Raw genomic sequence first — 20,953 nt, 5'->3', positions numbered from 1 at the left:
AGAATGCTTCCAGTGAATCATACGTCTTGATCACATTTTTTTCCTCTCTCCCTTTTTTTTTTTTTGGAGATTTTAACCTGTGGGCAAGCTATTAGTAACTGAAAAGAAATTCCAATTACTTCTTACATCTGAGGAAATGAAAAATGGCAAATTGAAAATAACAATCAGTGTAGGTTGTGATTAGCATTTGCATTATCTTGACACACATGACCATGCAATGCAGGGCCGATATGACAACAGTGCGTTACCCATATGAAATATTTGGGGATTTTTTTTTTAGACCAAAGAAGCATAGTCTAAGGTCCCCCCATAGTCCCCCCCAAAAAAATCTTTTTCTCATGCTTTAACTGTCTGAAACAAAGAAGATGATTTAATCCAATGGTGTGCTATTAAGTGATTAATCAGCCCTTTATAGACTCCACAGTGGCACAGAGGGCATCTTGACATGTCTTAATGCAACTCAGCCAAGACCGTCTGTTTCCTTTTAAGTCTTTGTTTCCTGTGTTCAGTCACTTGTTTATGGCTGACTTTAAAGCATGGCTGGTCATAAATAATACATCTATTATAGAGAGATAACATCTCATATATCCAATGGGAAGATATCTTAATCGCAGGAAGTTGTATAAATTTTATTCAAGTATTATACTCAAGGGCAATTGCTGCAGCCTTTCTTGAAACTGTGGAATGAATGCCGTGAATGTCAATAAGGGTAATAACATAGTTCCTACTCCAAATGCTGGGACCCAGGTTTTGACAGGAAACCATTTGATTATCATTAAAAAGCCTGCTTGGACTGCCATTATCTGTCAGAGAGTGCTTTAGAAGTTGATAGCATCCACCGGAGGACTGCGTGTGCTGTTTTAGAGAACATCCTTAAATCTCTATTAATCATTTGTCATATCACCATCATCATTTATCTGTTCTGATCCACATGGAGAAACCATTGCTGTTATCTGAAAGGGTTTTTGCTTGTTACAATTAACCAGAGAATTATTGCCTGGCTCTTCAGTACAGATCAGTACAGGTCATTTGAGCCCGCTCTCTTTTTTTTGGGAAGATATATCTGCAGCAGTTATTAATAAGAACTCCACACTGACAATTGCATTTATAAAGCATTGAATATAGCATACACATGTTGGTGTAACCTGCAATAAAGCACCATCCAGACCTAAATTACTGATGGACTCAAGTAGCAAAAATCATTAATACAACACCATTAACAACAGTGATGATGTGTTTTGTCCACATACAAAGATGATCCGAGTATTTTTATTCAAATATAACATGGCATAAATAGCTCTATGTAAAAAAAAAAAAAAAATAGGTGTAATATATAAAAAAAAAAATCAGTACATTGAGCTACAAAAGTCAATTAAATATGCACATCATAGGGCCCCTGGTGCAAACTACAGATATGTCAATACACTCTATATAAAAAATATTAAAAATAAATAATAATTTATTTTGAAATAATTTTTCATGAGAACTATTTATGCTAACTTCATTAGCAATTCTATGGATGGAGTCAAAATCAAATCTAAAGTACTCTTAATTTCCTCAAAAAAGCTGTACATTTTTGTCTAATGTATCATTTAGCAAGGCATTTTCATCAGAAACTGTGTGGAAAGACCACAACCACACAAACAACCACAGCATAAACCCTTAAATACTACCTGCCAGGCAATAAACAGCCAAAAAAAAAAAGGCGTCTAGCTGTTTAAGAAAGTCTAACGTGTAGTAGCTAAAAAGGACATTTTCTATCATTAGTTTATTGAGTTCAAAAAATATATAAAGAAGACAAATATTAGACTTGCATTGTCAGATGGCCAAAAACAGAACTCCAGTGGGATATGTTGCTCTGTGTTGGCACAGTGTCTAAGCACCTAGTTGCTTGGTATCATGTTAGCCTCCATCTATCAACTTGTTTTGGACATCTTCTGCCTTCTGGTGGCCAAAAATCAATAGATGTATAGCTTTGAACAAGAATCCTTTGGTTCCTCTGTGTAGATGTTGTTTCAGTTGGCTGTAGAAAACATGCCAGAAGAAAGCTGAGGAAGAATAAGACTGGCTCCTTTTCCCCTGTGTGAAGCCTAATGGGTCATTTACAGGCAATTCCCATGACCTAAACAGCAAATACTGATATAATAATCTTCATTATGTTTTTTCTCTTTACAACGTGTGGGCACGCCTCAAGGACTGACTTCAGACCAGAACAGAGTCCAAATACAATGGCGCTCTAGATTAGTTGGATCCAGCAGTGCTGACCACGGATTATGGCAGTAGAAACTCCGCTGAATACACAGCCAGCAAATTAGATGTTTCCCCCCGGGTCTTGTTAAATCTTTAGAGAAGAGACATTTGGTACTTATGGGACTCAGCAGGTAATCCGGAATGGGGCACAAAAGGTCGTGTTTGGATGGAACTAGCCAGATTTGCCCAGTGGTTAGGCGATCTCTGGAGCTTTGGCTTCCCTAAAAGGGGATTGAAAGTGAGACTCAGTGGCCACAAAGCCTCTCGCCAGCTGGCCTTGCACGACGTTTTTTTCTGAAGATTACTGGGCCAGTAAAAGTGTCTTAATGGAAATTTTAGATTTAGATGGGTATTCTGTGTGCCTGGATGAAACAGAAAGTTAAACAGCTGTTCGACAATGTATGTCAAAGTGTCTATAGTCGAGTGTTCTGTCTGCTTGTTTGCATTTGAATGCACACACATGCATTACTTCCATGGCTGACTGTCTCTGTCTTCACTGACATTAACTTCTTATGCCTCATCTGTCTATCTCTGTGTGACAGGTGAGTGAGCAAGAGGCACACTTGCCTGAAAAAAAAAAAAGGAAAAAAAAGAATAATCTCATTTCTGACTCCTCTCTATCTCCCCCTTGCTGCAGTGTGCCTAGGCTGCCCTGCGAGATTTGGGTCAGTTTAGATCTATTGACCCTACACACTCAGGCAGCATAAGCCTGAGGGCTACTCTGACAGATGTTGTCTAGTGGCAGACTGAAATGAATATTGTATGTGCGTGTATGTGTATAAATGAAGTGTGTATATATTCAAAAGTAGAAAGAGAAGAAAGCTTTTCTTTTGACCTTGTTGTGTATGGATCTACAGATAGTACATGTGGTACAAATGTGTTAACAGTATAATCAAAGAAACAAAAAACATAAAGGTTAAAAAAAAAGAGTAATACAAAAAATAGTCGTGTTTCAGTTTGGGTCTCTTTTTCTTGGTTGACACAGATGTAAAGAAACTGTTCTTACAACGGGGGGCATTAATATAAAACAAACAAGCTGTTCACGTGCACTGCATATTCTTCACGTGCACGTCTTTCTAGAGTGAAGGTATGTTAAGGTTGCAAGTGACCTCCAAGAGACCCATCCTCAGAGTGACCCATGTGATCCCTCCTTCCTCAGTATAAATTATTACAAAGTTGGGAATACACTGACATATTTACTATGTAACATTTTCAGATTCCCAGAAAATCATCAGTTGCCTTATGGGAAACAAAAAATATATAATCATGTAGTAAAACAACTAATCACAGTAGACTGGAGCATGCCTCCAGCTGATCCAATTTAGCATCTACCAACTTTTCACCACAGCAGCTCAACAGGCATCTGTAATGAGCACTCTAAGAACATGAACAAATACGCCTACAATGAGGCAAAGATGAGTTCACTGACCAACACCATATCTTGCACTGTATTGGTTTGGGGAATTTTGATGGGGGTGTGACACAATCATCCAAGCATAGCAACCCAGCAGCAAAGGATCTGTGAGAGTGCAGAAGCAGTCTAAATACAAGTCAGACTTTGACCAAATATATGAGTGCAGAAGTGCAGTTTCGAGCATGAGCAGAGCAAACCTGCAGCCAAGCACTGACCATTTGACTACAAGAGTTTTAGTTTGGAGAAGAGCAGCGCGGTAGCTGAACATGAAAACAATAAATCACCCTCTAAAATCAAAAATCCATGCTTTTGATGAATGAAATATAGTAACCAGGTTGAACGGGACTAGAAATGAGTATATCAGCTCTGGTGGAGCAGTTTGGAGACAGCGTTAGAGAGGCAAGGCTGAGATGGTTTGGACATGCACAGAGGGAGGGATATACTGGACAAAGGATGATGAAGAAGAGGAATCCCACAAAGAAGGTTTCTGGATATTGTGAAGAAGGACATGCAGAGGGTTGGTGTGACAGAAGAGGATGCTGGGAATAGGGTGAGATGGAGGCAGACGATCCACTGTGGCAACAACTAAAGGGAGCAGCTGAAAGACGATGATAAAGCTGTTAAAATGGCAAAAGTGACCTATCAAAAATCTCTTGGACCATGACCCTGACGTAAAGAACGCATCGTTATGCTCATTGCACTGCTGGACAACTGTTATAAGATTAGATAAGAGTTCATTCAACACAGGCTTAGGAAAGTGACGTTGCTTTACAGATTCTGTGAATTTCTGTCTTCATGCTATACTACTGCTGAACCCTTGCTTTCATATTTGTCAGTTCCTCTCATCTCCTTGACTCTCCGTGACTGAGTGTGTGTGGTGAGTTGGGTATCTATCTGTAAATGCCCAGATCACAGTGAGATTCCCATAAACTGAAGTCCTGGGGTCCATCTCCCCAGCCAATGGTCCAGGGAGATGTGCAGCATTTATTTGTCTGACAGTAATGAGGAGAGGGAAGCTAGGGGTGCTATCAAGCATGCCCTGATTTGCTTGCCTCTAATGTGCACACAGGTACAAATGAAGACCAAAGCCACCAACCAAATCAAAGCTGGCCTACATTACTGCACGACTAAATCTCAGCAAACATCAATAAGGAGAGACACTGGAGAAAAGGTGCAGACTCACTTGGATGATTGCAAGTGGTGCAAAAACCACAGTGGCAGACATTCTGACACACAAGGAGTTTATGTGTTCATGAAAAATAACAGTTTATATTTGTGTTTCTTTTTTTTTTCTTTTGTATTTTAAGTTTCAGTGTTGCTGTGCTTTTGCCGTTCTGTCAAACAAAGACGCCTTGAAATCCTTTTGTTGTTAAAGCGGGACAGAAAAGTAGTAATTTAAAAGAAGATGCCGTATAAAGTGAGTGAATGCATGCCTGGTGGGTCTCTGCACTGTTAATTCAGTTATATGGCTGCTCTGCAAAAGCAATGGGACTTAATTAAATGTCTCACCTAGAGCGGCGGAGGATCGTGTTGCCACTAAATCCGGTTTGAGGTAATGCCGCACTTTATTGTGACGATCAGTGCTTCCCCAGGGGTTCAATTACAGCTAAATCTAATTGAAGGGGAACCATGAAACAATGCTGCCCCCCCACCTGTCCCTTTTCCTTTTTGTTCTTCATAATCAAAGTCTCCAGCATTTTAACTAAGTCGGATTACCTTGGGAAGTCTTACGAAACTCTTTTGTAGACTGGAGACCAACAGCTGGTGGCAGAGGTCCACAAACTCATTACCTGAGTTTAAACTAGAATTGCCTTTACAAAAGAGTGTAATATCCTCCATTAATTGCCCTTATATGAAGTTAATTAATTAACTAAAGCTGTAATAGAGTGGAATCTTTTTTCAGCTAATCAGTCAAACAACTCATGCGCATGTTAAAAATGAGTTATTAAGTGGCTGGAAATCTTTTGGAATCAGGAGCAGTTTCCATAGAAACTCTGATTAAATCTTACAGCCAAAATCACCTTGAAAGATAATATGTAGAATAAAAATAATAATTTTGTGTGTGAAACTGTGTGCATCATCCATCAAAGAATCCCTGAGGAGAGGAAAACAAAACACTCATGAGAGGGACCCAATTTAGGTGAAATGATACATTTTATGCAACTGTGCACTGATCACCATCTCACAGTTCATTAACCATGATTAAGGGACACTATCCAACAAGCTGCCAGTCACAACACTGTCACCAGAGGCTTCATCTAAGATAAACAGACATCCACATTGCCAAGTCTTATACCTTAATTATTTATTTAAGTATGTAATGATAATAATAATAATAATAATAATAATGGAAAGCACATTAGCACAATGGTATACCCTTAATGATTTCATATCAGCTCGCACTAAAGTAAAAATTGAGTTTTGGTTCTTCACATTCTGCTGGAATGTAGCTACATTTACTCAAGGACTGTTTTCAAGTACAAATTGCAGGTGCTTTTATTTTACCGGAGCGCTCCAGTTTTATGCTCCGGTTTCTACTTCCTAACTCAAGTATTAAGCTTTTTACGCAACTACTTTCACCTGATAGATACAGTTAATAGTCGAAACTCAGATCATCGTATTTTAAATAGAAAAAGTGTGCAAATAATATAAAGTATTTTTATAGATGAAACCAACCCAACATCAGGGCTATAGTAACTGTTGGGTTGGCATAATTTAGATCCATTTAAGCCTCCTGCTTTAGTTTACATTTTGCATGTAATCAAATTACCAAAAAGTAAGTGCCACACAGCTATTAATGGGCATTTGGATCACCTTTTGGAACACATTACATGAAATTATGACGCTGCCAGGAAGCATCTTTTTATAACCTTTGTTGCTGATGCATCCAGAGTTGGGTACCATAGCTGAAAACTGTATTAGGGTAAAGCGCTCTATGTTTTTAAAAAAAAAATCACAGACTTACTGAAAAAAATTCATTGGGAAACCACTAATTTGACATCTATCCACCTTCTTCCACTTATTCAGTTCAGGGTTGGGGGGGGGGGGGGGTACTAGGGGGGCACTAGGGGTGTTATCAGTTACCAACATTGTCTTTCCCCCACTTTTGCTACTTAATGCCATTGTGAAGCCCACAAGTGTGTGTTCACATGTGGATGTAATTCGAAATAAGCATTTGAATAAGGTGTATAGTGCTGTGTTTCAGATATATTTTGTTTGTATTTATATGGGTCAATTTTAGGTTCACACACTGTGTTAAATATTGAGTGTGTATGCAGTTACTCCGCTCCCACCAGTAGGAGGCACTGTGAGATGGTGGTGTGCCTGCCGCTCGTGCATTCCCCTCATAGCTGAGGAGGAATCAGAGACGACAAACCGCTTCTCCTGTGTCATCTTATTGTTTTCCATTATTCCAGGTATGTTGTGTTTGAAACTGTAAGGAAAATGGGTGTAACTGCTAGTTAATGTTTGTAGACAAAGTCGAATTCAGAACGATGGTGTTAATGAGCGGTAAGATGCGTTATCCTTTGTTTATGAGATCGATCGTCACCGAGAGTGAAAGTGACAGCAGTGCGGCCATTTTGCTAGCAGGCAGCTAACTACTGAAAGCCTGTGTGAGCTGATGCACTTTCATTCTCATTGTTTCATGTATTAAGTGGCAAGTTTCTCTATGTATTTGATGTTTATATCTCTGTGCTAGTTAAAAGGTAGATTAAAACTGAGAAGAGTAAAATGTATAAATTAATCAATATGTTTAAAAGTTTGTGTTTATTTACTTACTACTGTTTAATATGGAGTCCATTAATACCTCATGGTATTTTTCTAAAGGTACATTTAAAATACAGTACTAACCAGTGTTAATCTGTGATATGAGAAAGAGACATAAAGGAGATATTGTAACAGAGTTAATGTCTGATGAATATGTGTGATTTATGGACACTGAAACATGTCTAAGGAGACATTATACATATGTGTGTACAGCAAGATGATGCTGATTTAAAATGGACAGTGTTAACAGTTAATGATATGTGATGTGTTAATAAATATAGCTGAGGAGGAATCAGAGACGACAAACCGCATCTCCTGTGTCATCTTATTGTTTTCCATTATTCCAGCTATCGGTAAAGCTGCTCACGGGCGCTGTGAACCGGTACCCGTTACAGTTTTTCTGGGGGCTCGTCCGGGGTCACTTCCTCTGCCAAAACGGAAGCTGATCCAGTGATATCGACACCGAGGACCTGATGTGGCCAATCAACCCTACCTGCCTCTACATCTGATGAAGAGTCAAGACTGTGCCTCAGGAAAATAACAGCCCATCAACAACAAAGACAGAGTACGGTTATCGGACTGCGTGACCAAGGACGAGGAATAGGGAAGCAGCCATGGCAGACAGTGAGAGGAAACGCTTGGTGTGGGCCATCAAGAAAGACCTGTTCACTCTTTCTGCAGATCAGCTGTTCCAGATTGCAAAGTCGCTGAGGGCAGTACCTGAGATGAACCAATCTCAACTTGAGTCGGGGCGTGAGGATGATTGTTTTGAGTACATCAACAGTTTCATGTGCAGTAATACTCTACTAGAGTCTGAGGATGAAGGTATGGCTCATTTGTTAGATTTGAGAGATGTAGTTGATGTGACCATGAGGGGTTGTGTGTCTGAGGAAAATGTCAAAATGCATGCAAAAGGTGATGACATAAACTCACAAGTTGCTAATGTAAGTGGTGAAGAGACTCAAACTAATGGTGATGCTATTGATATCATTGTTAATGATGCAAGAGAAGTTGACAGTGCTAATCACCATTCAGCCACCACAGTGACATGCACACATGAGACAGAAATACACAAAATGCTAACCACTTATGAGGAACTTGGTAAGAAGATCATGCAGAACATACCCACATCCACTCTGCATTCTACATCTCACTTACCAGTAAGACCGCAGTCCATCCCACAATATAGAGACTTTGCACACACCAAACCTGTAGCTGGGACAACACCTGACAAAGTGGTCTCCTTAAGGGACCTTTCTTATCTCCATCGCCGGGAGTTTAAGATACATGGGGGTCAGATTGCAGACCAGGGGTCAGACATCAGCTACAATAATGTTTGCCGTCAGATTGAAGAAGGATTAAAGGAGCAGTTCAGTGATGCAGAAATTGTGAGAGCTGTCCTCAGAACTATAAAACCTGGACCTTTCAAGGACATGTTAATGAATAAGGATGAGTTAACTGTTGAAGAGCTTAAAGGCTTCCTTCACTCTCACCTGGGTGAGCGAAGCAACATGGAGCTTTTCCAGGAGCTCATGTGCACCAAACAAAAAGACAGTGAGACTCCGCAACAATTTCTGTACAGAGTCATGGGGCTAAAGCAAAAGATTTTATTGGCCTCAAAGCATGCTGACACAGATGTGAAATACAGTGCAAGCACAGTTCAAGATGTTTTCCTCCACACTGTATACCAGGGCCTTGGGCACAAACACGATGATGTTCGCCGAGAGCTCAAACCACTGCTTGCGGACGCTGGTGTGACTGATGAGGCAATCCTGAAACGCATGAAAAGGATACTAAGTGATGAAAATGAGAGACAGAGGCGCTTAGGTCCTGTCACCCGTCAAAGACCCACAAATGTACACAGTGCCCAGGTGGAAGCTAATGCTGCTCAGTATCCCAGTACCAAGGAGGAGAACGTGGGGAAGAAACAAAAGACAGATATTATCCAGCAACTAACAGAGAAGGTTGAAAAGCTGACCAGTCTTGTTGAACTCATGCAACAGTCAATACACACACAGAAACCAGAGCAAGTCAGTAACCTAAAGAAAGGAAGGACAGATGACAAAAGAGAGAGACCGTTTGGCTGTGACAAATGTGTTGAGCAGCATCGCTCTGACTGTACACACTGCTTCTACTGCGGTGAAGAAGGTCACAGAGCAGTGGGTTGCCTGAGAAAGCCAACACGTCAGGGAAACTGGAGCCGGTCCCTGCCAGGGGACAGACAGTGACCGGGTCCCTACAGTCCCAACCTGCCATACGCCATACCAATGAGCCTGACAAGCAAAACTTGGCAACCGTCAGTATCAAAGACCAAAATAGTGTAACAGAGAATACAGGACAGGGACTGCTAAAGAAATCAAGTGTCACCTCCCATGTCCTGTCCAGCAGCAAAAGTGAACGTCTGGCAAAGCTTATTGGGAGCAAAGCCCTGGCTCGCTGTAACCTGAATGGCCTAGCTGTCGCTGCTTTGCTAGATACAGGAGCTCAAGTAAGCATGATAGACAGAGACTGGAAGAACAAATACTTACCTGACAATACAGTTAAATCACTAAGGGAGATTATCCATGATGATGAAGAACTACAGGTTTTTGCAGTTAATGGTGATGTCATCCCCTTTGATGGCTGGGTTCCACTTACTGTGAATTTGATGGGTAATGAAAACCCAGATTTGTCAATCACTGTGCCTTTTCTTGTTAGTAGTCTGCCACTTGAGAGACCACTGCTAGGTTTTAATGTGCTGGAGGAGATGATGCAGGAACAGCCTGAAAAGTTAATTCCCATGCTTACCACTTTGCTCTGTAATGCCCTGTCAATATCTACAGAGAATGCAGAGCTCCTTGTAAATGTCATCCAGGCTGGCAAACCCCCTGTGCAAAGTGGTCGTCTACGGACTGGCAGACAAGACACTGTCATTCCAGCAGGACAGGTAACCTGGGTTAAGTGCCAAGTCCCACCCAACATGGATTGTTCTGATTCAGTCTTCCTGTTTGAACCAGACATCAACAATGTGCAGCTGACAGAGTTGGATGTTGGAGAAGGCCTGTTAGAGGTGCAAAATCCAAGGAAGCCATATGTTGCTGTACCTGTTGGGAACAACACAAAACACGCAATCAAATTACCGAGAAAGACTGCTCTGGGCAGTATACACAGTGTTGAAAAAGTCATCTTACCAGAGCAATCTGACATGTCTGAGCCCACAGTGACAGTCAACAGTGTCACTCCAGCTCCTGCTAGCCCCAGTTCACCCTCATGGCAACCTAATATTGACCTCAGTCATCTTGATGAGGAGAAACGAGCTGTGGTTAACAAAATGCTTTGTGAAGAGGCTGGAGCTTTTGCACGTGACAGCAATGATATTGGGTGCATACCAAGCTTACAAATGTCAATCACCCTCCGTGATGAGATCCCTGTCCAGAGGACTTATTCGTCAGTCCCTAAACCACTTTTCAAAGAGGTAAAAGAATACATACAAGAACTTCTGATGAGAGGCTGGATAGTCAAATCCAAATCCCCGTATGCTGCTCCGGTGGTCTGTGTGAGAAAGAAAGATGGCAGCCTGAGGTTATGCATTGATTATCGTCTCCTGAATAAAAAGACCGTTCCTGACCGTCACCCACTGCCCAGAATACAGGACCTGACAGACACCCTTGGTGGCAATGCCTGGTTTAGCATCCTGGACCAAGGCAAAGCCTACCATCAGGGCTTTATCTCTGAGAGTTCACGGCAGTTCACCGCCTTCATCACTCCATGGGGCCTCTATGAATGGATCCGGATCCCATTTGGACTCTCGAACGCCCCTGCAGCCTTCCAGCGGAGCATGGAGGAGATGCTAGGTCCCCTCAGAGATGAATGCTGCATTCCATATCTCGATGATGTGCTTTGCTATGCAAAAACGTTTGATGGGCATGTTGAGGCACTCCGAAAGGTTCTCCAGGCTCTCCAGCATCATGGAGTGAAACTAAGGCCCGAGAAATGTGAGCTTTTTAAGCAAGAAGTCAGATATGTGGGCCGCCTTGTGTCATCTGAAGGGGTCAAAATTGACCCACGTGATCTGGAAGCTGTACGAACTCTAACAAACAAAAGGCCACAAACAGTTGGAGATGTAAGGAAACTGACTGGGTTCCTGGGCTATTACCGCTCATACATTCAAGATTTCTCCCGAATCGCCAAACCCATCTATGAGCTGCTTCAAAGTAAGTCAGGGAAAGCCCAGACCAGAGTACAAAACAAAACCACTAAACATCCACAGTTGCCCTCCCGAGAGCTTGTTAACTGGACCACTGAACATCAGCAAGCTCTTGAACAACTGGTTACTCTCCTGACAAGCCCACCTGTTTTGGCCTATCCAGACTTTAACCTCCCTTTCACCCTCCATACTGATGCATCAGACCAGGGTTTAGGAGCTGTCCTATATCAACGCCAGAATGGAAAACTGAGAGTCATTGGATATGGCTCAAGGACCCTCACTCCGTCCGAACGCAATTACCACCTGCACAGTGGGAAACTAGAGTTTCTCGCTTTGAAATGGGCTGTGTGTGAGAAATTTCATGATTACTTGTACTACTCTCCACACTTCACCATCTATACTGACAACAACCCATTGACTTACATCATGAGTACAGCAAAGTTAAATGCGGTCGGCCATAGGTGGGTGGGTGAACTCTCTGATTTCCGGTTTGACATCAAGTACAGGCCTGGAAAGTCAAACGCGGATGCAGACACTCTGTCTCGCCTTCCTTTGGACATGGAGAAATATGAAATGACTTGCACAGAGAAGCTCTCTGATGAAGTTGTTTGTGCAACATGGCATGGTAGCCAGGCAGCTGAGCGCAAAGATGTGGCCTGGGTTGCAGCACTTAATACCTCCTCCCCAGATCTACACCAAAAGCCTTACCCTAACCTGCCAACTATAAGCCATGATAATCTGGTGAAAGCACAGAGAGAAGATCAAGCTATAAGTCAGATAATAGAGCTGAAAGCATCAACTACCAAAGTGACAGATGAGACACGCAAAACTCTAAGTGGAGCTGCTCGGAGGATGCTGCAAGAATGGAGCAGGTTATACCTGGAAAATGACCTCCTGTACCGACAAACAAATGGGCGGAAACAGTTGGTCCTCCCTACCAAATACAGAACATTAGCCCTTAAGTATCTGCACAATGAGATGGGCCATGTCGGCACAGAAAGAGTGACCCACCTTGCTAGAGAAAGGTTCTACTGGCCGTTTATGGCAAAAGAAATTGAGGACTATGTCACTCGGAGATGTCCATGTGTCAAAGCCAAGAAGCCTGTCACTCATGATCGTGCTCCTACTGGTAGCATCACATCAAGCTTCCCTTTGGAACTTGTGTGTATTGATTACTTGCATTTGGAAGCAAGTTGTGGAGGCTACGAATACATTCTGGTGGTGCTTGATCATTTCACTCGATTTGCTCAGGCCTATCCCACAAAGAACAAGAGTGGAAAAACAGCTGCTGAGCGGATTTTCAGTGACTTCATACCCCGATTTGGATATCCGGCCAAATTGCATCACGACCAAGGCCGTGAATTTGAAAACAAACTGTTCGAAACACTGCAGAAACTGGCTGGAGTAGGTCACTCAAGGACAACGCCATACCATCCGCAGGGCAATCCAGCTGAGCGATTGAACCGCACCATACTCCAGATGTTGAGAACACTGACAGAAAGTGAGAAACTGCGGTGGAAGGACCACCTCCCACACATTATCCACGCATACAATTGTACTCGACATGAATCCACTGGCTACTCACCCTTTTTCCTCCTCTATGGCCGTCATCCACATCTCCCAATTGACTTGCTGTTTGGGTTGACTCGAGATAAGGAGTCATACTCGCCAAGGGGTTATGCGGAAAAATGGGCTGAGAGAATGGCAGAAGCCTATCGGATTGCAAGTGAGAACAGCAAAAAGTCCAGTGACAGAGGGAAAGTAATCTATGACAGGAAAACAAAAGGAGTCATGTTGCAACCTGGAGACCGGGTTCTGGTAAGGAATCTCAGTGAACGTGGAGGGCCAGGCAAGTTAAGATCATATTGGGAGAAGACTATCTATATCGTCAAAAGTCAGCTTGCTGAGAGTCCAGTGTACATTGTCTGTCCTGAGAGGGGTGACCACAAGAAAACCAGAACACTACACCGCAATCTCCTATTGCTAGTAAATGACTTGCCTGTGGAAGTTGTTTCACCCCATGCCAGACATGTCCCTGACAAGAGACCAAAACACAAAGAAAGACAGACAGACGCACAAGAAATGGATGAGAACGACAACTCAGACTCAGATGATGACTGTGTCTCTCATTACTGGCTCAGAGTACCTGCGGAAAGAACTGAAGAAAGATCTCTCATCAACCATGAGGAACTTACCTTTTCTCTGAGAGATCCTTGTCAAAACCCTGTAAGAGACTCGGTTGCTCTCGAACCTGTGATCAGCAGTGGTCATACGGTGCCCGAGCACAACCTGTCTCCTACAGAAAGTGGAGCTGAACAAAACATGGATGAAGACCAGCGTGCTCTTATTGAACCTGAGACAGACAATGGAGTTCAAGAGCATCGACAGTCTGGTACAGAAGGCCGATCCCAGACCCCACCTGTTGAGCATGATCAGCCAGAGATTAGAAGGTCTGCTCGTGAAACAAAACCAACACAATTTCTCACATACAACACATTGGGTGAACCATCAGTCCGATCACAGACTAGCGCAAATACAGTTTCTGCGCACACAGCACCATACTCACCTGTCATAGTTGCATCTCACACACCTCCACCACTGCCTCTTTTGCCATACATTCCAACCATTTGGACACCATGCACACACCCCATTTTGTACACCCAAACACCATACATGCCACATACACCAACTCCATACATGCCACCCACCCTGGTGTGCGTTTGAAGAGAGATCTGTTCGTAATAAACAATAATAGGTGCAACCTTTAAGTTGAAAAGTTGGTAAATGATTTGGTAAATGTCAGGAGACATTTTGGATCACCTTTTGGAACACATTACATGAAATTATGACGCTGCCAGGAAGCATCTTTTTATAACCTTTGTTGCTGATGCATCCAGAGTTGGGTACCATAGCTGAAAACTGTATTAGGGTAAAGCGCTCTATGTTTTTAAAAAAAAAATCACAGACTTACTGAAAAAAATTCATTGGGAAACCACTAATTTGACATCTATCCACCTTCTTCCACTTATTCAGTTCAGGGTTGGGGGGGGGGGGGGTACTAGGGGGGCACTAGGGGTGTTATCAGTTACCAACATTGTCTTTCCCCCACTTTTGCTACTTAATGCCATTATAACTAATATAATTTTAAGCCACTGATATCTTGAGGTTTTAACATTAGTTGTGAAAATTAACAAAATGAGGACACATGCATGCATATACAGCAGCAACTTGTCAATAAGCAAGTAGTCACACTCCAAATGATACCCTGCTCTAAATGGGGCCATAATTTACAAAATCAGCATCATGTTTTATGCAATAATACTTCAAAGCAACAATTTAGACCATTAAGTTATTAAGAAAGTGTTTTACCAGCGGCATAAGTAAAAAGGGAATTACTTATGCCGCTGGAGAATGAAAGTTTAAGTTTAACTCAAAGTTACATCAATCTATACATATTTCAGTGACCAAAGTTTTACTTAAGTCTTCACCTGTTTACCTCTATCTCTTGTTATGGTCACTGCATAATGATATAACATATATCATGTAATATATCAGGATAAGAATGCACTGAAAAAGGTAAGGAACAGGTGGGGAGGCAACAGACACTGAGACAAAGACTGAGGGGGAAGACAGCACTATATGCACATTCACAATAGGGTAATTAAGAGAAGTGGACAGAGCTGGGTAACAAGACACAGATGAAGATACAGGAGGGGAAGTAAAACTAAACACAAGACACTAGCGACAAGTAACTATTAAAATAACAGGAAGTGACAACTGCAACTGAATGGGAAAACTCACGGATGAATTTAACATAGGGCAGTTGACACGAGGAAAAGACAGGAAACACAGAGGGAACAAAATAAACGCTTACACAACCTGGAACCAAAGAAGAAGGCTCGGCATACATGAAAATCAAATAACAATAAACAAACTAAAAAGTAAACAAAGAATATAGTAAATAAGGAATTCAGTCCAAAAAACAGTGAAAATCCCAGGAATGATGGTGCGTTATATAGCTAATTTAGAATTGCCAATTACCTGTGGGACTGTGGGAAGAAGCTGGAGTACCTGGTGAAAACCCACACAGGCACTGTGCGAACATGCAAACTCCATAATGGAAGGCCCCAGCTGGGGTTCAAATAAGGAGCCTTCTTGCTGTGAAGCTACTGTACAGACCACTGCACCACTGTGCCACTGCTAAGGAAGGAGCTGATGTTTTATTCTGAATGATCTATTAAATGTAGGCGCATATGTTTCTTCACTACCAGCCACCTCATGGCTGAAATTTTATACCATTTGCTTATTTGCCTGCAAATTTTCTGCCTTCATCAGGCTAACATGACTACTTAAATACAATCCAAAGATGCACACCTTTAACGTATGACAAAGCAGGAGGGTTAGTAGTTTTGGAGTTCATTTTGAGCACTGACTGTGTTCACAAGTGGAGCTCACAGCACTCTGCGGTGCAGTAAACATTAGCTACTTCTGCTGTTTAAGCTTTAATGCAACAGTGGAAAAGAAAAGTGAAGGCGAGGTTGTTTTTGTGTCATGCGAATCTCTTGTTGTAACTTTAGCTGAAATTGTGGCATGAATATTTTCGTAACAGTTTGCATTATGATCTGTATGTAAGCTGTCTCAATACATATTTTCCTGTTATTAATCAAGTCTTTCTCATAATAAGGTTTAAAGGGAAATGCATTGTACAACTGGCCCTTTAACTCTCTCCAGCCACACATTATACCACTATAAAGTCTACAATAAAACATGAAGTTAAAAGTCCCCCCCACCCAAAAAAAACAGAAGAACCCCCCCCCCCCCCCCCCCCCCCAAACATTCCCACTGTTTCTGAACTTGTCAATAAATCTCCAACCCATTCTGTTGTTGTCTGTCAGAGAAAAGCTTAGTTATATGTTCACTGCAGGAATCCCAGTCAGTTCAGTTTCAATTCATCAAGCTTAACAGGTATACTTGAAGGAGCTGGGGTTCTGGCAGCATTAGTTCTCACCATTTCTTCTCCTAAGTTACCTAGCTTGCAGTAAAGTATAAAATATATCTTCCAGATAATTGCAGCTGTATAGCAAAAAGAAAGAGAAAATGCTTCATGGACATTAGAAACAGTCACTGGGCTTTTTTTGATGAGGTTTTATACACAGGAATCGCCAAAGGGCACCCATACTCAGTCAGTACTGGTCTTAGGTAAGTATAAACCCTAAATTGGATCTCACACACAGCCACAATCACTTAACCTTGACATAACGTGGGTATAGCTGTAACTACTTGGCAATCCCCTAAACATATGATTAACCTAAATCTGATCAAGACTAGCTAGTCTTCACTGTAAATTTTCGTTACATTACATTATGAACACTCACGTTTTTGTTGTTTTTTTTGTTTTGTTTTCCCAAAAGGGAGGTGTGTTCCAGCAATTATACAGATGAAAGAGATGTATGTCCCCACAATGTGAGTGATACAAGAACACACACACACACATGCCCTCCAAAATAAAGAAATAAGTGCAACATAATAATGTTCATGAGGATTTACTCCAAGGGGGCTTAGGGAGTTTAAACAAAAAGAAAAAGGAAATTTTAAAAAACACAATCCCCAGAGTTTTCTCTCTCTTGTTGTGCCTGCATCTGCACTGCTGTAAGGCTAATCAAAACTGACAGGTCGGGCTTTGCACATCCCTCCTCTCAAGCATACATTCTCATCTTCATTACCTCCATTGTAGACAATATCGAGTTAAATAAATAAACATTAACTAGTGCGCTGAAAAGATAAGGAAACGTAATGAGACAAAGGACTGCGATCGTAGCATCTTTCTCCCTGGAGACTGATATGAAATTGAACACGATTAATGAAAGGCCTTCAATTAATTGTCGTCTTCTTTGTTCAGCTTAGAGTTGAATCTCGTGAAATGATTTAAAAGGAATGAAAAAGTTCAGAAGAGAAAGATTTTTTTATTTTTAATTTTGTTTGATTTGTAAGGCAAGACATAATTCTGTTTTATCAGACTCGGGCAGCCTTTAAAGCACTTTTTAAAGCGGTTTCTGGTTACTGTACTGTATGTAGCAATGGAGAGCATAGTTACTTTACTTCCATTAAAGCATGTAGTATGACACATCTGTGTACTTTTCATTTGCAAACACTGCGCAGTGAGAACTTACGTGATTTACTCAGATTCAACATACCGTGTGAATCTGAGTAAGCCACAGATTTCTGAAATGATGTCTTAAAGACTCGAATTGGGGTCCTAGTTTTCATAAAACTATCACTGAAGCAATTAAGTTGGGCCTAGAATGAGCTGCGATCAGCAAACCAAGCAACAACCATAATTATTTGGTATTAGACATCTGTGAATCCACAGAACAAACACACAATATAACATCTTAGCTGCACGGGTAGCTATTAAGATAAATAAAACATGAATATTTTAGGTTGGTAAAGTGGAGTCATTTTAGGAACTGCATGCTAAGGTCTTCGAGCACTCAAAAACAAAAGATATGACCTTGTTTTGAGAATCCTTTCAGCGTACTGATTAATGAAAAGTTAATCCCGTTAACGGCAGACTTATCATTTTTTGCTCCATTTATTTAGAGGCTTTTAGCACAGTAGTGTCATGTCTTTACCACATAGTTATTTTCAGAATCATCAGTATACACTGGGCTACTCAGAAATGCAATTAATAAGTCCTGGTATACATTTTTAAACACACAAGGGAAATTACTGTATGGAGGAGCGTCCTTGTTGCAGGATTATAAGAATCAGGTTTGTGAAATCTGAGGCTTAGTAATGTCAAAACAATGTACTGATGTATGCAGAAAAAGAGCTAAATTAATTAATGCTGTCTATTCTTACTTATAATCACGGTCTGTGTTTTCTAATTAGAGTTCACATAATGCTTTAGGGGATGCAAGCTTAAAGTATAGTGAAGTGAGTGAGTTCACTGTGAGCTAAACTTTGAGCCCCGTTCTTTGCCTGAATATTATTTTAAAAAGACTACAGAAATTAACTAACCCCTTCCTCTTTGGACTGTAACACCAATATACAAGTGATAAATGTCTAGCAAGAAAAGTAAATCTTTTCTCTTGTGTATTTCCAATTTTTCTGCACAGGATTTCTATGTATAAAAATGTCTGCAATTCCTAAACAGTCAATGCAACCATTTTATTAAACCTCTTAAATTATAGTACTGTGCAAAAATCTGGAGTAACCCTCACTTCTTTATATGTTATTAGAAAAATGGAAATAGGTGGAATATGAGCATGAAACATCTGCAAATTTACATAGAAATAAGGCAAAATCAAAGTTTGTCCAATTCTAACAAGCTTGACAGCCAATATTTGGTGTGACCACCTTTATTCTTCAGTAAAGTCTGAACTCTCAGCTTTCTTGTTATTTCTTTAATCTTCAGGCTTCTTGAAGGACATTCAAAGCTCTTCTTTGGATGTCGGGTGCCTTTTGTTCTGTTCTCTGTCAGGATGATCCCACACAGATTCACTAATGTTGAAGTCGGGGCTCTGGGGAGGCCAAGCCATGACTGATAGTGTCCACTATGTGTTTGGAATCATTGTCAGGCTGAAAAATTGCCAATCAGATGCTTTCACATGATAACTAAATAAAAACCACCTAAAAGGATAAAAACGATGATGAAATTAATTGACACTTTTTGTCAACGAATGAAAACGAGACTAAAATTCTTGGTGGGGACGACATCCAATCAGAACTGATTTCATTTTGTGACAGGGTGGGACAAAACATCCAATTAAACGCACGGTTGCACAAATTCACTCTAAACCCAGGAAGGACAAACTATCCTGTGATTTGTCTTTACTTCCGATAGAACTAAGTTATGTAAACAATGTCTATTCAGGGAGAAAGAGAAGAGCCGATGTATGGACACATTTGTCCTTTGATACCGTGACAAACAAAACGATGTGTAAACCATGTGGGGCGACTATCTCGGGTAAAAACACGACAAATCTTAAACATCTGCAAACCAGTCACCCAGATCTCCATGCAAAGGTAAGCATTTTAATGCCATGCAGGGTAAAGTGTTTTTCCCAGTTTAGCGTTTGTGTTTAGAGAAAATCTCCACACCGCGGTGGATTAGCCTTTCCTGATCTTAGTCCTAAACACTGCCCTGTACCTTTCAGAGCGTGTCCTGCTGTAAAACGCTCGTATTATCTCAGTAAGGTGGTGTTAATGATCAGGTGTGTGGGAAGCAGGTGAAACGCTAATGTTAATATTATGAATAATATTCCATAACTTTTAATAAATGTTTAATTTGTGTAAGTGTGTATAATGAGTAATTCAAGGGAACTGAAGAAAAAGCGTTTACATTTTACACTCTTTATATTTTAGTCGACTAAATCGACTGTAGATTTTGTTGACTATATTCTTAGGATAATTTCATCGACTAAAACTAGACTAAAACTGAAACTATTCAGATGACTAAATTATGACTAAAACTAAATTACAGTTTCGTCAAAAGACTATGACTAAAACTAAATCAAAATTTGCTGTCAAAATCAACACTGTTTTTGACAAACTCCCAATTATGACCATCCATTCTCTTCCACTTATCTTTTAATCAGGGTCGTGGGGGGTCGTGGTGGTGGGGGAGCCGATCCCAGCTGTCATAGGGCAAGAGGCAGGGTACACCCTGTCGCAGGGCTAACACAGAGAGATAGACAATTAGTAACACTCACATTCACACCTATGGGCAATTTAGCACGACCAATTAACCTAACCCCACTAAATGCATGTCTTTGGCCTGTGGGAGGAAACTGGACACAACCACAGGGAGAACAATATCCACACAGAAAGATACCAGCCAAAGTGGAATCAAACCTAGGACCTTGTGAAGCAACAGCGCTAACCACCACGCGACCATGCTGTTCAAGTCAGGATTTAAAATCTGGATTCCTCACTCCAGATGACCCGTTGCCACTGATTTTCAGTCAAAAATACCATTTTATGCCTATAAAACTGTGTTATCTTTGGCATGTTTTATAAGTTCAGCTACAGAATTTGGAACAAATTATTTGTGTTTGTGGCTGTCTGCTGTAACTAAATGTGTAAAGATACAATTTATAATAGGTTCTTTGCTAAGTTGTCTCTTATGTGTAGACACAAAACTGGCTCATCCCTTGAGTTGGGTGCCTTTTTTTATGTTTGAATGATTCATAGGTCAGTGTTAATTGGCTTAACAAACAACTAAACAAGCAAAAAGAAAATGGCTAGATCCAAGGACTGGACAGAAAATGAGAAAAAGAAAACCTTTGAAAGACATTCAGAAAGCCTTGAGAACTATTGCTCAAGAGCTTTTT

The sequence above is a fragment of the Archocentrus centrarchus genome, chromosome 18 (assembly GCF_007364275.1).
Source record: "Archocentrus centrarchus isolate MPI-CPG fArcCen1 chromosome 18, fArcCen1, whole genome shotgun sequence".
Lineage (NCBI taxonomy): Eukaryota > Metazoa > Chordata > Actinopteri > Cichliformes > Cichlidae > Archocentrus > Archocentrus centrarchus.
Note: the sequence above shows the minus strand (reverse complement) of the source record.